The following is a 16592-nucleotide window of genomic DNA, read 5'->3' as shown; positions in this document are numbered from 1 at the left end:
ACAAAAATCTAAATTGAAATCTGGATGGCTCAATATGTTAGCATTCACTAAAGCATGTTTAATTGTATTAAAGTCATTCTGGCACTGTTCCGACCAGATCCAAACTTGATTCTTTCTGAGTAGATTTAGCAGATGTTTACTGTTCAAAAGTGGTTGTGGCAAAAAACGTCTGAAAAATGAACATAGCCCAAGGAATGATTTTAACTGCTTTTTAGTTCGAGGGCTAGGAAAGTTTCTGATAGCATCTAATTTACTGGGATCCGGACGTATGCCCTGTGAATTAATGATATGTCCTAAATACTTTGTCTCACTGCAACCAAATTTTGATTTTCTTAGGTTGGCAGTGACTCCAGCTTGTGCAAATTTTTCTAAAATTCTTTGAAGAGTGTCAACGTGTTCATTCCAAGATTGTGTAGCTATCAGTATATCATCTACATAGTGTGTGACTGTCTCAACTTAATCGTCGCCAAGCACGGTATCCAGGGATGTAATGAATACCCCAGAGCTGACATTCAGTCCGAAGGGTAGAACACAAAACTGATAGGTTCGCCCCCCGAACATAAATGCAGTATATTTCCGAGAATCAGGAGTGATACCCACCTGCCAAAACGAATTAGCGAGATCTATTGTGGAAAAATATTTTGCATCTAGAAATTTCTGTAATTGCTCTTCTAAATTTTCAGGTTTTGTGTGAACCGGTAAAATTATTTCATTAATAGCTCGTGCGTCTAACACTAACCTAATGCTTCCATTTGATTTTTGACAACAAGTAGAGGACTACAATAAGGTGAGGTGGATGGTTCAATGACCTTCCAGTCTAACATTTGTTTTAAGTCTTGCCACACAGCAGGTCGTTGAGATAACGGTACGTTATATGTCTTATGGTAGAAGATCTTGTGAGGCTTAACTTCAATCTTGTACACATACGTGTTGATAACACCTAATCGTTTGGTAAAAACTTGTAAATATTTGGATAACACTTCCTGTAGTTTTATACGTTCATGTACACTGAGAGCTGTAGCTTCACTTATCTTATGATCAAGCAATGTTTTCAAGTCCATTATCTCTGTGTCATATGAGTGTGTTTGCATGTCTTGAATGTCTTTGTCAAGTACTAACTGAACCTTGTACCTTGTACAGTGTTTGTCATGCTTTAGAGTTCTCCTGTCCAAATCAATAATAATTACACTGCCTTTATCATTTAAAATACATTTACCTTTGGAGAAGTCTATAATGCAGTCCTTCTCGCTCATAATATCTATTCCTAATATGCAATTTGTCACAAGGTTTTGTACAACCAGGAATGGCCATTGTACGGTTCCATTACCTATTTTAACGTTTACAAAAACTTGCTTCGTAACCCTACATGACTTATTACCTAGTGCAGTAGTTATTTTACAGTTTTGGGCAGGAAACTCAGGCACAGGTTCCAATTCACACATCTTTTTATAGAAATTAAAAGACAAAACGCTCACAGCTGCACCTGTATCTAGGATAATAGTAGTTGGAATCCCACCTACTACACCAGTAGTAGATGCTAAAACTATTTCATTTGAATTTAAATAACATTGTATACTGTCTTGTAAAAGTTCGTCTGATATATTGTTATTGTGGTTGTATCTCATAAATATAACAGGTAGTTTTTGTTTAGAATTACTCGGCATATCATTATTCTGTTGTTCAAGTGTGGTGTCAAATAGCTGATTAACATTGAAGTCGCTCCCCAAGAATTCTTCAGCCACGACCTGGGGCAAAGTAGTGACTGTTTCTAGTTTGTTGGATTATCATTTGTACTAGGTACTGACACAGATTGAGGTTGTGCATCAGGTGTCATTTCTATTATATTCACATTCGGATATTGCCTATTATGATCTCCAAACTTTTGCGGTTGTTGTTGCTGTTGCGCATTATAACTTACCTGTCGGTCATAAGGTATGCTCCAATTTTGTCCTGGTGGCTGCTGTGGTAAAGCAGAGTTTGAATAAAAGTACTGATCGTTACGAGTCCAACCATGATGCTGTCTTGGCTCGTAGTTATTATTATTTCTATTTCTGTTTGTGTTTTTGTTATTACCTTTGTATCCGTTGTTACCGTTGTAGTTATTTCCGCGGTGCCTTTTGTATGGATTGCCGCATGAAATGTTATTACTGTTGTAACTATTGTTTGTATTGGAATACGCTTGTTGATTTTGATTTCCGTACTGAGACGGCATGTGAGTTTGCTGTTTTTGCTGTACCGCGTATCCAACTGTGGGCGCGCCAGAATTGTGTTGGCAAGCCTGCATGTTTTGCATACCACTAGTGTAAACATTGTGGCTGCTGTTTTGCCGCGCGAAGCGCTGATCTTCAAGTAACATGTCAACCGTATCTAAGGCTGTTAAAAAATAATCTGAATCGTCATCCGGGATATGTAGGAGTTTTTCTTTAATGTTGAAAGGCAATTTGGCCTTCAACGCTCGGAGTATACCACGCGTTGCGACTGGTTCGTCTAAAAAGTGTCCCATGTTCAAGTATTTTTCAAAATATCTGCGTAAGTTACCATTTTTACTGTTAAAAGTTTCAGGTTCTAAAATTTGTCTTCTGAGTCGCTCCTGGACGGATTGCGACCAGAATTTGTTCAGAAAAGCACACTCAAACTCACTGTACGTGGTACATACGTCAGCTTGACTGTATGCCCAGACAGCTGCATCGCCTTGGATGTAACCGACAATATATGAAATCTTTTTCCGGTCACTTCAAGTGCGTGGAAATGCGTTACTAAAAGATTTAAGAAAAATCACCGGATGAATGGTTCGTTTTTCTGGGATAAAAATCTGAAATTGCCTGTGTTTCATTAAGCTTTCATCTTCCTTCGCATTGTGATATGGATTTATTCCACTGTAATTACTGGTATGTTCAGCTGGCGAGTAATTACGATAATGTTGCTGTGGTTTACCATGATAGTAGCTTGTGTTTGTGTTTCCACATCGTGGTATGTGTTGTAGTCGTGGTGTGTTTTGTTCTTGTGTATTTGTCGTGTGCGGAATGTGTGTATCATACTCGAATGTATATTGGTTTCTGAACTGTACATTTTGACTGATATTTTCGTTACATTCAGACTGTAGTTGATCGGTGAATTGTCTCATGGGTGCAGTGACGGATTGTACTGCGTCACTGATCAGCTGTTTGTTATTAGTAATGTATTGCGCTACGGAGTCGTGCACAATTGTTGGTAAATTTTCACGTAAGCATCTATCAAAATGTTTGTCTTTGTTCCTCACCCAATCATGAAATTCTTTATTAATATTTTGAAAATGAGCTGTGGCATCTGATTGTAAGATGTCAGTCAGGTGTTGTTCAACATTGTCAAATTTATTGTGTACGTCAGTAATTCGTTTTTCAAGGCTGTCATGTACTGAAGGATATGTTTGAATTTGTTCAGTAAGAACTTCACACGTGACATTAAGGTTTTTTACTTGTGTCTGTAAAAGTGCTACGTCAGTTGTAGTCTTTTCTTGTCTCGTATTGAGCTGGGAAAATTTAGTACTGAGTTCGGTCATCTGTTTGGTCAGTGTGGCGTCTATAAGTTCCACACGTTTACACAAAGTGTCATTACCTATCTTGATTCCTATGAGATCAGATTTGATTTCGTCATTTTGTGTTTTTAACTGTTCACTTTCTGTCTCTAATTGTGCCTTTAAGGTTGCCATGTTTTCGGCGTTCTGTTTCCTTATGGTTGCCATATTTTCTGCGTTTTGTTTCACTAGCATTTGTAACATGTCGGCAATGTTTACCGTTTGCAAGGTCTCTGCCCCCGCCGCGTCATTAGACGTGACGTCATGCATTAACATGGGCTCTGATTGAGATTTTGAAATTTTTGTAGTGGACGGCCTATTGTCAAAATTTTCGTCAACACTTGCGTCAATGTTTGATGAATCGTCACTACCGGTTGCTGTCGTAAAGTCATTTTCTAACACTTGTCTCACGTCCGAGTCGGATTGCGCCTGAATAGTACGTCCTTGCTGTTCCATTTTTGCGTATTGTTTTCTAGTTATTACCATGCCACACGTGATATATGTTTCAAGAAAATTTTTTACACTGATTTTAAAAAAAAATGTAGTTGAGCATGAATCGCTCGTAGCAACAACGGCTGTCTGTTAATTTAAAAATATAAACTGAATTTGAGATTATTGGTAATGGCTGCTGGCCATGTTACATGATATCGTACAGAAGTCGGCCATATTGTACACTCGTGTATTGGTATTGTTGCATACGTTATTGTTTAGGGAAAAGTACTGAGAATGAAATTTGTCACTGAAACTGTTATGCAGGAAAGAAACACTACAGAATTTACTGAAAAGCTAATACACTGAATTATACGTCTGGTCAAGCCTGCTAATGCAAAGATGCTGCGTCTTACCTTATTTTGCTGGAAGATTCATTGCGTCTTCCCGCAAAATTTCAGAATTGGAAAATATCTTCAGATTTTGTTATCTCTCATACATTGACGTCCAGGTCCAGAAAGTTGATTTTTTACATGAAACAAAGAGAACAATGTAACAAATGACAAAATAAAAAGTCCGACACGCAGTCGCCAATATAAAATAAATAAAATAAATAAATAAATAAATATTGTTATTTTAAATATGTTAATTATTCTATCTGTATGATGGTGATTGTGATTGCAATTGTTTTTGCTTATCTGGAACGTGGACGTTTAATTATTCGGTATCAGACGCTTGACAATGGCTTTTTCGTAAAGGCAATGTTGCTCGTAGTTGACCGTGAAATAAAACTGAATAATCGGACTTCGTAATTAAATCGTTTCCAAAGACTGCTGCGGTAGGTGCGGACTCATAATCTAAATCTCAATATTACAATAATTTGCCAGCCATGCCAATACGTCGTACAGAGGTGATTGTCTACTAAACAGAAAAAAGTTACACAGTTAGTTAAATCAGATATATTCAATGAATAAGCCTACAGTTCATAATCCTACTTACTTTTATAAATATAATTCTTTACAGAATCGAGTGCCTAGTGTGGTTGAAACTCGCAGTATTCTTCTATAACATGAAATATGGCGGTGTGCCAGACAATAAAATAAAATACGTGCTTCTCGCACCACTTCTACCAGAGCTCTCCCTTTCTTAATCAAACATAAGAGTAACGTAATTGTGCTTTTGTTTTATCAGCGACACAGCGCTGCAGTTGTGTGCCATAGGCTTTATTTATTTGTCACTGATTATTTATTTAATTAGTATTTCGCGTTTCTGCGGAAACTCACGCTCGGCATCCAAATGTGCCTTTATAGAATCTAAAACCGGTCTCGCTGGAAATGTTCAAAACATAGACAGTAAGAAAAGCCTGTCTTCTTGTACTTGAGACGGCATTGTGCCTTTTGTATTTAATTCCGATGCAATTTCTGTGTTTCGTCGTCAATAAGAAGGTCAGAGGGATACAGTAAACCTGAAGTCAAGCATCGGAATCCATAACTAGTGTCATAGGAATGGTTCACAACATAGACAGTAAGAAGAGTCAGTCATTTGTACTTAAGTCGGCATTGTGCCTTTTCTATTTAATTCCGATGCTATTTCTGTGTTTCATCGTCAATAAGAAGGTCAGAGCGATACAGTAAACCTGAAGTGAAGCATCGGAATCCATAACTAGTGTCACAGGAATGGTTCAAAACATAGACAGTAAGAAGAGCCAGTCTTCCTGTACATATGTCGGCATTGTGCCTTTTGTATTTAATTTCGATGCAATTTCTGTGTTTCGTCGTCAATAAGAAGGTCCAAGGGATACAGTAAACCTGTAGTGAAGCATCGGAATCTATAACTAGTGTCACAGGAATGGTTCAAAACATAGACAGTAAGAAGAGTAAGTTTTTTTGTACTTAAGTCGGCATTGTGCATTTGTATTTAATTCCAATGAGAGTTCTGTGTTTCATCGTCAATAAGAAGGTCAGAGGGATACAGGACACCTGAAGTAAGGCATCGGAATCTAAAACTGGTCTCACAAGAATGGCCCAAAGCATAGACAGTAAGAAGAGCCAGTCCTCTTGTACTTAAGTAGGCATTGTTCCTTTTCTATTTAATTCCGATGCAATTTCTGTGTTTCATCGTCAATAAGAAGGTCAGAGGGATACAGTACACCTGAAGTGAAGCATCGGAATCTATAACTAGAGTCACAGGAACGGTTCAAATCATAGACAGTAAGAAGAAACAGTTATCTTGTACTTAAGTAGGCATTGTGCCTTTTCTTTTTAATTCCGATGCAATTTCTGAGTTTCGTCGTCAATAAGAAGGTCCAAGGGTTACAGTAAACCTGAACTGAACATCGGAATCTAAAACCGGTCTCACAGTAATGGTTCAAAACATAGACAGTAAGAAGAGTCAGTCTCCTTGTACTTAAGTCGGCATTGTGCCTTTTGTATTTAATTCCGATGCAATTTCTGTGTTTCATCGTCAATAAGAAGGTCAGAGGGATACAGTAAACCTGAAGTGAAGCATCGGAATCTCAAACTGGTCTCACAGGAATGGTCAAAACATAGACAGTAAGAAGAGAAAGGTCTTCTTGTACTTAAGTGGGCATTGTGCCTTTTCTATTTAATTCCGATGCAATTTCTGTGTTTAATCGTGAATAAGAATGTCAGAGGTATCCAGTAAACCTGAAGTGAAGCATCGGAATCTAAAACTGGTCTCACAGGAATTGTTCAAACATAGACAGTAAGAAGAGCCAGTCTTCTTGTACTTAAGTCGGCATTGTGCCTTTTCTATTTAATTAAGATGCATATTTCTGTGTTTCATTGTCAATAAGAGGGTCAGAGGGATACAGTAAACCTGAAGTGAAGCATCGGAATCTATAACTAGTGTCACAGGAATGGTTCAAAACATAGACAGTAAGAAGAGTCAGTTTTCTTGTACTTAAGTCGGCATTGTGCTTTTTGTATTTAATTCCGATGCAATATCTGTGTTTCATCGTCTATATCAAGGTCCAAGGGATACAGTAAACCTGAATTGAAGCATCGGTATCTAAAACTGGTCTCACAGGAAAGGTTCGAAACAAAGACAGTAAGAAGAGTCAGCTTTCTTGTACTTAAGTCAACATTGTGCCTTTTGTATTTAATTCCGATACAATTTCTGTGTTTCATCGTTTATAAGCAGGTCAGTGGGATACAGTAAACGTGAAGTGAAGCATCGGAATCCTTAACTAGTGTCACAGGAATGGTTCAAAACATAGACAGTAAGAAGACTCAGTCTTCATGTGCTTAAATCGGCATTGTGCCCTTTGTATTTAATTTCGGTGCAATTTCTGTGTTTCGTCGTCAATAAGAAGGTCCAAGGGATACAGCAAACCAGAAGTGAAGCATCGGAATCTAAGACTGGTCTCACAGGAATGGTTCAAATCATAGACAGTAAGAAGAGCCAGTCTTCTTGTACTTGAGTCGGCATTGTGCCTTTTGTAATTTATTCCGATTGAACTTCTGGATTTTATCGTCAATAAGAAGGTCAGAGGGATACAGTAAACCTCAAGTGAAGCATCGGAATCCTTAACTAGTGTCACAGGAATGGTTCAAAACATAGACAGTAAGATGAGCCAGTCTTCTTGTACTTATGTCGATATTGTGCCTTTGGTATTTAATTCCGATGCAATTTCTGTGTTTCATCGTCAATAAGAAGGGCGGATGGATACAGTAAACCTGAAGTGAAGCATCGGAATCTAGAACCGGTCTCACAGGAAAGGTTCAATCATAGACAGTAAGAAGAGCCAGTCTTCTTGTACTTGAGTCGCCATTGTGCCTTTTGTTTTTAATTCCGATGCAATATCTATCTTTCGTCGTCAATAAGAATGTCAGAGCGAAACAGTAATCCTGAAGTGAAGCATCGGAATCTAAAACCGGTCTCACAGGAAAGGTTCCAAACATAGACAGTAAGAAGAGCCTGTCTTCTTGTACTTGAGTCGGCATTGTGCTTTTGTATTTAATTCCGATGCCATTTCTGTGTTTCGTCGTCAATAAGAAGGTCAGAGGGATAAAGTAAACCTGAAGTGAAGCATCGGAATCCATAACTAGTGACACAGGAATGGTTCTAATCATAGACAGTAAGGGGAGCCAGTCTTCCTGTACTTATGTCGGCATTGTGCACTTTGTATTTAATTCCGATGCAATTTCTGTGTTTCATCGTCAACAAGAAGGTCAGAGGGATACAGTAAACCTGAAGTGAAGCATCGGAATCCGTACCTAGTGTCACAGGAATGGTTCATCACATAGACAGTGAGAAGAGTCAGTCTACTTGTACTTAAGTCAGCATTATGCCCTTCGTATTTAAATCCGATGCAATTTCTGTGTTTCATCGTCAATAAGAAGGTCCAAGTAATACAGTAAACCAGAAATGAAGCATCGGAAACTTAAACTGGTCTCACAGGAAAGGTTCAAAGCATAGACAGTAAGAAGAGTCAGTCTTCTTGTACTTAAGTCGGCATTGTGTCTTTTGTATCAATTCCGACGCAATTCCTGTGTTTCATCGTCAATAAGAAGGTCCAAGTTACACAGTAAACCTGAAGTGAAGCATCGGAATCTAAAACTGGTCTCACAGGAAAGGTTCAAAGCATAGACAGTAAGAAGAGCCAGTCTTCTTGTACTTATGTCGGCATTGTGCCTTTTCTATTTAATTCCGATGCAATTTCTGTGTTTCATCGTCAATAAGAAGGGCAGAGGGATACACTAAACCTGAAGTGAAGCATCAGAATGTAAAACCGGTCTCACAGGAAGGGTTCAATCATAGACAGTAAGAAGAGCAAGTCCTCTTGTACTTGTGTCGGCATTGTGCCTTTTGTATTTAATTCCGATGCAATTTCTGTCTTTCGTCGTCAATAAGAAGGTCAGAGGGATATAGTAAACCTGAAGTGAAGCGTCGGAATCCATACCTAGTGTCACAGGAATGGTTCATCACATAGACAGTGAGAAGAGTCAGTCGTCTTGTACTTAAGTCGGCATTATGCCCTATGTATATCATTCCGATGCAATTTCTGTGTTTCATCGTCAATAAGAAGGTCCAAGTTATACAGCAAACCTGAAGTGAAACATCGGAATCTAAAACTGGCCTCACTGGAATGGTTCAAATCATAGAATGTAAGAAGAGTCAGTCCTCTTGTACTTAAGTCGGCATTATGCCTTTTGTATTTCATTCCGATGAAATTTCTGTGTTTCAACGTCGATAAGAAGGTCCAAGGGATACAGTAAACCTAAAGTGAAGCAACGGAATCAAAAACTGGTCACACGGGAAAAGTTCATAACATAGAGAGTAAGAAGAGTCAGTTTTCTTGTACTTAAGTCGGCTTTGTGCATTTTGTATTCAATTCCGACGCAATTTCTGTGTTTCATCGTCAATAAGAAGGTCCAAGTAATACAGTAAACCTGAAGTGAAGCATCGGAAACTAAAACTGGTCTCACAGGAAAGGTTCAAAGCATAGACAGTAAGAAGAGCCAGTCTTCTTGTACTTGAGTCGGCATTATGCGTTTTGTATTTAATTCCGATGCAATTTCTGTGATTCATCGTCAATAAGAAGGTCAGAGGGATACAGTAAACCTGAAGTGAAGCATCGTAATCTATAACTAGTGTCACTGGAATGGTTCAAATCATAGACAGTAAGAAGAGTCAGTCTTCTTGTACTTATGTCGGCACTGTGCCTTTTGTATTTATTTCCGATGCAATTTCTGTGTTTCATCGTCAATAAGAAGGGCAGAGGGATACAGTAAACCTGAAGTGAAGCATCGGAATGTAAAGCCGGTCTCACTGGAAAGGTTCAAAACATAGACAGTAAGAAGAGCCTGTCTTCTTGTACTTGAGTCGGCATTGGGCATTTTGTATTTAATTCAAATGCAATTTCTGTGTTTCGTCGTCAATAAGAAGGTCAGAGGGATACAGTAAACCTGAAGTGAAGCATCGGAATCCATAACTAGTGTCATAGGAATGGTTCACAACATAGACAAAAAGAAGAGTCTGTCTTTTGTACGTAAGTCGGCATTGTGCCTTTTCTATTTAATTCCGATGCAATTTCTGTGTTTCATCGTCTATAAGAAGGTCAGAGGGATACAGTAAAACTGAAGTGAAGCATCGGAATCTATAACTCGTGTCACAGGAATGGTTCAAAACATAGACAGTAAGAAGAGCCAGTCTTCCTGTACTTATGTCGGCATTGTGCCTTTTGTATTTAATTCCGATGCAATTTCTGTGTTTCGTCGTCAATAAGAAGGTCCAAGGGATACAGTAAAGCTGAAGTGGCGCATCGGAATCTAAAACTGGTCTCACAGGAAAGTTTCAAAACATAGACAATAAGAAGAGTCAGTCTTAATGTACTTAAGTCGTCATTGTGCCTTTTCTATTTTATTCCGATGCAATATCTGTGTTTCATCGCCAACAAGAAGGTCAGAGGGATACAATAAACCTGTAGTGAAGCATCGGAATCCATAACTAGCGTCACAGGATTGGTTCAAATCATAGACAGTAAGAAGAGCCAGTCTTCCTGTACTTAAGTCGGCATTGTGCCTTTTGTATGTAATTCCCATGTAATTTCTGCGTTTCGTCGTCAATAAGACGGTCCAAGGGTTACAGTAAACCTGAAGTGAAGCATCGGAATCTATAACTAGTATTACAGGAATGGTTCAAAGCATCGACAGTAAGAAGAGTCAGTCTTCTTGTACCTAAGTCGGCATTGTGCCTTTTGTATTTAATTCCGAAGCAATTACTGTGTTTCATCGTCAATACGAAGGTCAGAGGGATACAGTAAACCTGAAGTGAAGCATCGGAATGTAAAGCCGGTCTCACAGGAAAGGTTCAATCATAGACAGTAAGAAGAGTCAGTCTTTTGTACTTTAGTCGGCATTGTGCCTTTTCTATTTAATTCCGATGCAATTTCTGTGTTTCATCGTCAACAAGAAGGTCAGAGGGATACAGTAAACCTGAAGTGAGGCATCGAAATCTAAAACTGGTCTCACAGGAATGGCCCAAAACATAGACAGTAAGAAGAGCCAGTCCTCTTGTACTTAAGTCGGCTTTGTGCCTTTTCTTTTTAATTCCGTTGCAATTTCTGAGTTTCGTCGTCAATAAGAAGGTCCAAGAGTTACAGTAAACCTGAACTAAACATCGGAATCTAAAACTGGTCTCACAGGAATGGTTCAAAACATAGACAGTAAGAAGAGTCAGTCTCCTTGTACTTAAGTCGGCATTGTGCCTTTTGTATTTAATGCCGATGCAATTTCTGTGTTTCATCGTCAATAAGAAGGACAGAGGAATACAGTAAACTTGAAGTGAAGCATCAGAATCTCAAACTGGTCTCACAGGAATGGTCAAAACATATACAGTAAGAAGAGCCAGTCTTCTTGTACTTAAGTGGGCATTGTGCTTTTTCTATTAAATTTCGATGCCATTTCTGTGTTTCATCGTCAATAAAAAGGTCAGAGGTATCCAGTAAACCTGAAGTGAAACATCGGAATCTAAAACTGGTCTCACAGGAATTGTTCAAAACATATACAGTAAGAAGGGTCAGTCTTCTTGTACTTAAGTCGGCATTGTCACTTTTCTATTTAATTCCGATGCATATTTCTGTGTTTCATTGTCAATAAGAGGGTCAGAGGGATACAGTAAACCTGAAGTGAAGCATCGGAATCTATAACTAGTGTCACAGGAATGGTTCAATATATAGACAGTAAGAAGAGTCACTTTTCTTGTACTTAAGTCGGCATTGTGCATTTTGTATTGAATTCCGATGCGATTTTTGTGTGTCGTCGCCTATATCAAGGTCCAAGGGATACAGTAAACCTGAATTGAAGCATCGGAATCTAAAACTGGTCTCACAGGAAAGGTTCAAAACAAAGACAGTAAGAAGAGTCAGCTTTCTTGTACTTAAGTCGACATTGTGCCTTTTGTATTTAATTCCGATGCAATTTCTGTGTTTCATCGTTTATAAGCAGGTCAGTGGGATACAGTAAACGTGAAGTGAAGCATCGGAATCCTTAACTAGAGGCACAGGAATGGTTCAAAACATAGACAGTAAGAAGAGTCAGTTTTCTTCTACTTAAATCGGCATTGTGCATTTTGTATTTAATTTCGGTGCAATTTCTGTGTTTCGTCGTCAATAAGAAGGTCCACGGGATACAGCTAACCAGAAGTGAAGCATCGGAATCTAGAACCGGTCTCACAGGAAAGGTTCAAATCATACACAGTAAGAAGAGCCAGTCTTCTTGTACTTGAGCCGGCATTGTGTCTTTTGTATTTAATTCCGATGCAATTTCCATCTTTCGTCGTCAATAAGAAGGTCAGAGCGATACAGTAAACATGAAGTGAAGCATCGGAATCTAAAACCGGTCTCATAGGAAAGGTTCAAAACAGAGACAGTAACAAGAGCCTGTCTTCTTGTACTTGAGTCGGCATTGTGCATTTTGTATTTAATTCCGATGCTATTTCTGTGTTTCGTCGTCAATAAGGAGGTCAGAGGGTTACAGTAAACCTGAAGTGAAGCATCGGAATCCATAACTAGTGTCACAGGAATGGTTCACAACATAGACAGTAAGAAGAGTCAGCCTACTTGTACTTAAGTCGGAATTCTGCCTTTTCTATTTAATTCTGATGCGATTTCTGTGTTTCATCGTCAATAAGAAGGTCAGAGGGATACAGTAAACCTGAAGTGAATCATCGGAATCTATAACTAGTGTCACAGGAATGGTTCAAAGCATAGACAGTAAGAAAAGCCAGTCTTCCTGTACTTATGTCGGCATTGTGCCTTTTGTATTTAATTCCGATGCAATTTCTGTGTTTCGTCGTCAATAAGAAGGTCCAAGGGATACAGTAAACATGAAGTGACGCATCGGAATCCAAAACCGGTCTCACAGGAAAGGTTCAAAACATAGACAATAAGAAGAATCAGCCTTCTTGTACTTATGTCGACATTGTGCCTTTTCTATTTAATTCCATTGCAGTTTCTGTGTTTCATCGTCAACAAGAAGGTCAGAGGGATATAGTAAACCTGAAGTGAAGCATCGGAATCCATACCTAGTGTCCCAGGAATGGTTCATCACATAGACAGTGAGAAAAGTCAGTCTTCTTGTACTTAAGTCGGCATTATGCCTTTTGTATTTATTTCCGATTCAATTTCTGTGTTTCATCGTCAATAAGAAGGTCAGAGGGATACAGTAAACCTAAAGTGAAGCATCGGAATCCACAAATAGTGTCACACAAATGGTTCAAAACATAGACAGTGAGAAGAGCCAGTCTTCCTGTACTTAAGTCGGCATTGTGCATTTTGTATTTGATTCCGATGCAATATCTGTGTTTCATCGTCAATAAGAAGGTCCAAGGGATGCAGTAAACATATAGTGAAGCATCGGAATCTAAAACTGGTCTCACAGGAATTGTTCAAAACATAGTCAGTAAGAAGAGTAAGTCTTCATGTATGTAAGTCGGTATTGTGCCTTTTGAATTTAATTCCGATGCAATTTCTGTGTTTCATCTTCAATAAGAAGGTCCAAGGGATACAGTAAACCTGAAGTGAATCATCGGAATCCAAAATCGGTCTCACAGGAATGGTTCAATACATAGACAGTAAGAAGAGGAAGTCTTCTTGTACTTGATTTGGCATTGTGCCTTTTGTATTTAATTTCGATGCAATTTCTGTGTTTCGTCGTCAATAAGAATGTCAGAAGGATACAGTAAACATGACGTGATGCATCGGTATCCTTAACTAGTGTCACAGGAATGGTTCTAAACATAGACAGTAAGAAGAGGCAGTCTTCTAGTACTTATGTCGGCATTGTGCATTTTGTATTTAATTACGATGCAATTTCTGTGTTTCGTCGTCAATAAGAAGGTCCAAGGGGTACAGTAAACCTGAAGTGAAGCATCGGAATCTAAAACCGGTCTCACAGGAAAGGTTCAAATCATAGACAGAAAGAAGAGCCACTCATCTTGTACTAGAGTCGGCATTGTGCCTTTTGTAATTAATTCCCGGGCAAATTTCTGTGTTTCGTCGTCAATAAGAAGGTCAGAGGGATGCAGTAAACTAAAGTGAACCATCGGAATCCTTAACTAGTGTCACAGAAATGGTTCAAAACATAGACAGTAAGAGGAGTCAGTCTTCTTGTACTTATGTCGGCATTGTGCCTTTTGTATTTAATTCCTATGCAATTTATGTGTTTCGTCGTCAATAAGAAAGTCAGAGGGATACAGTAAACCTGAAGTGCAGCATCGGAATCCATAACTAGTGTCATAGGAATGGTTCACAACATAGACAGTAAGAAGAGTCAGTCTTCTGTACTTAAGTCGGCATTGTGCCTTTTCTATTTCATTTCGATGCAATTTCTGTGTTTCATCGTCAATAAGAAGGTCAGAGGGATACAGAAAATCTGAAATGAAGCATCAGAATCAATAACTAGTGTCAAAGGAATGGTTCAAAACATAGACAGTAAGAAGAGGCAGTCGTCCTGTACTTATGTCGGCATTGTGCCTTTTGTATTTAATTCCGATGCAATTTCTCTGTTTCGTCGTCAATAAGAAGGTCCAAGGGATACAGTAAACCTGAAGTGACGCATCGGAATTTAAAACCGGTCTCACAGGAAAGGTTCAAAGCATAGACAATAAGAAGAGCCAGTATTCTAGTACTTGAGTCGGCATTGTGCTTTTTCTATTTAATTCCGATGCAATTTCTGTGTTTCATCGTCAACAAGAAGGTCAGAGGGATACTGTAAAACTCTAGTGAAGCATCGGAATCCATAACTAGTGTCACAGGAATGGTTCAAAACATAGACAGTAAGAAGAGGCAGTCTTTCTGTACTTATGTCGGCATTGTGCCTTTTGTATTTCATTCCAATGCAATTTCTGTGTTTCATCGTTAATAAGAAGGTCAGAGGGATACAGTAAACCTGATGTGAAGCATCGGAATCTATAACTAGTGTCACAGGAATGGTTCAAAACATAGACAGTAGGAGGAGTAAGTTTTTTTGTTCTTAAGTCGGCATTGTGACTTTTATAATTAATTCCAATGCAATTTCTGTGTTACGTCGTCAATAGGAAGGTCCAAGAGATACAGTAATCCTGAAGTGAAGCGTCGGAATCTGAAACCGGTCTCAAAGGAGAGATTCAAAATATAGATAGTAAGAAGAGTCAGTCTTCTTGTACTTAAGTCGGCATTGTGCATTTTCTATTTAATTCCAATGCGTTTTATGTGTTTCATCGTCAATAAGAAGGTCAGAGGGATACAGTAAACCTGAAGTGAGGCATCGGAATCTAAAACAGGTCTCACAGGAATGCTTCAAAACATAGACAGTAAGAAGAGTCAGTCCTATTGTACCTAAGTCGGCATTGTGCCTTTTCTATTTAATTGCGATGCAATTTCGGTGTTTCATCGTCAATAAGAAGGTCAGAGGGATACAGTAAACCTGAAGTGAAGCGTCGGAATCCATACCTAGTGTCACAGGAATGGTTCATCACATAGACAGTGAGAAGAGTCAGTCTTCTTGTACTTAAGTCGGCATTATGCCCTATGTATATCATTCCGATGCAATTTCTGTGTTTCATCGTCAATAAGAAGGTCCAAGTTATACACCAAGCCTGAAGTGAAGCATCGGAATCTAAAACTGGCCTCACTGGAATGGTTCAAATCATAGAATGTAAGAAGAGTCAGTCCTCTTGTACTTAAGTCGGCATTGTGCCTTTTGAATTTCATTCCGATGAAATTTCTGTGTTTCAACGTCGATAAGAAGGTCCAAGGGATACAGTAAACCTAAAGTGAAGCAACGGAATCAAAAACTGGTCACACGGGAAAAGTTCACAACATAGACAGTAAGAAGAGTCAGTTTTCTTGTACTTAAGTCGGCTTTGTGCATTTTGTATTCAATTCCGACGCAATTTCTGTGTTTCATCGTCAATAAGAAGGTCCAAGTAATACAGTAAACCTGAAGTGAAGCATCGGAAACTAAAACGGGTCTCACAGGAAAGGTTCAAAGCATAGACAGTAAGAAGAGCCAGTATTCTTGTACTTGAGTCGGCATTATGCGTTTTGTATTTAATTCCGATGCTATTTCTGTGATTCATCGTCAATAAGAAGGTCAGAGGGATACAGTAAACCTGAAGTGAAGCATCGTAATCTATAACTAGTGTCACTGGAATGGTTCAAATCATAGACAGTAAGAAGAGTCAGTCTTCTTGTACTTATGTCGGCACTGTGCCTTTTGTATTTATTTCCGATGCAATTTCTGTGTTTCATCGTCAATAAGAAGGTCAGAGGGATACAGTAAACCTGAAGTGAAGCATCGGAATCCATAACTAGTGTCATAGGAATGGTTCACAACATAGACAAAAAGAAGAGTCTGTCTTTTGTACGTAAGTCGGCATTGTGCCTTTTCTATTTAATTCCGATGCAATTTCTGTGTTTCATCGTCAATACGAAGGTCAGAGGGATACAGTAAAACTGAAGTGAAGCATCGGAATCTATAACTAGTGTCACAGGAATGGTTCAAAACATAGACAGTAAGAAGAGCCAGTCTTCCTGTACTTATGTCGGCATTGTGCCTTTTGTATTTAATTCCGATGCAATTTCTGTGGTTCGTCGTCAATAAGA

Source organism: Schistocerca serialis, unplaced genomic scaffold (genome assembly GCF_023864345.2).
Source record: "Schistocerca serialis cubense isolate TAMUIC-IGC-003099 unplaced genomic scaffold, iqSchSeri2.2 HiC_scaffold_1370, whole genome shotgun sequence".
In the NCBI taxonomy this organism is placed as follows: Eukaryota; Metazoa; Arthropoda; class Insecta; order Orthoptera; family Acrididae; genus Schistocerca; species Schistocerca serialis.
This window is presented reverse-complemented; position numbering follows the sequence as displayed.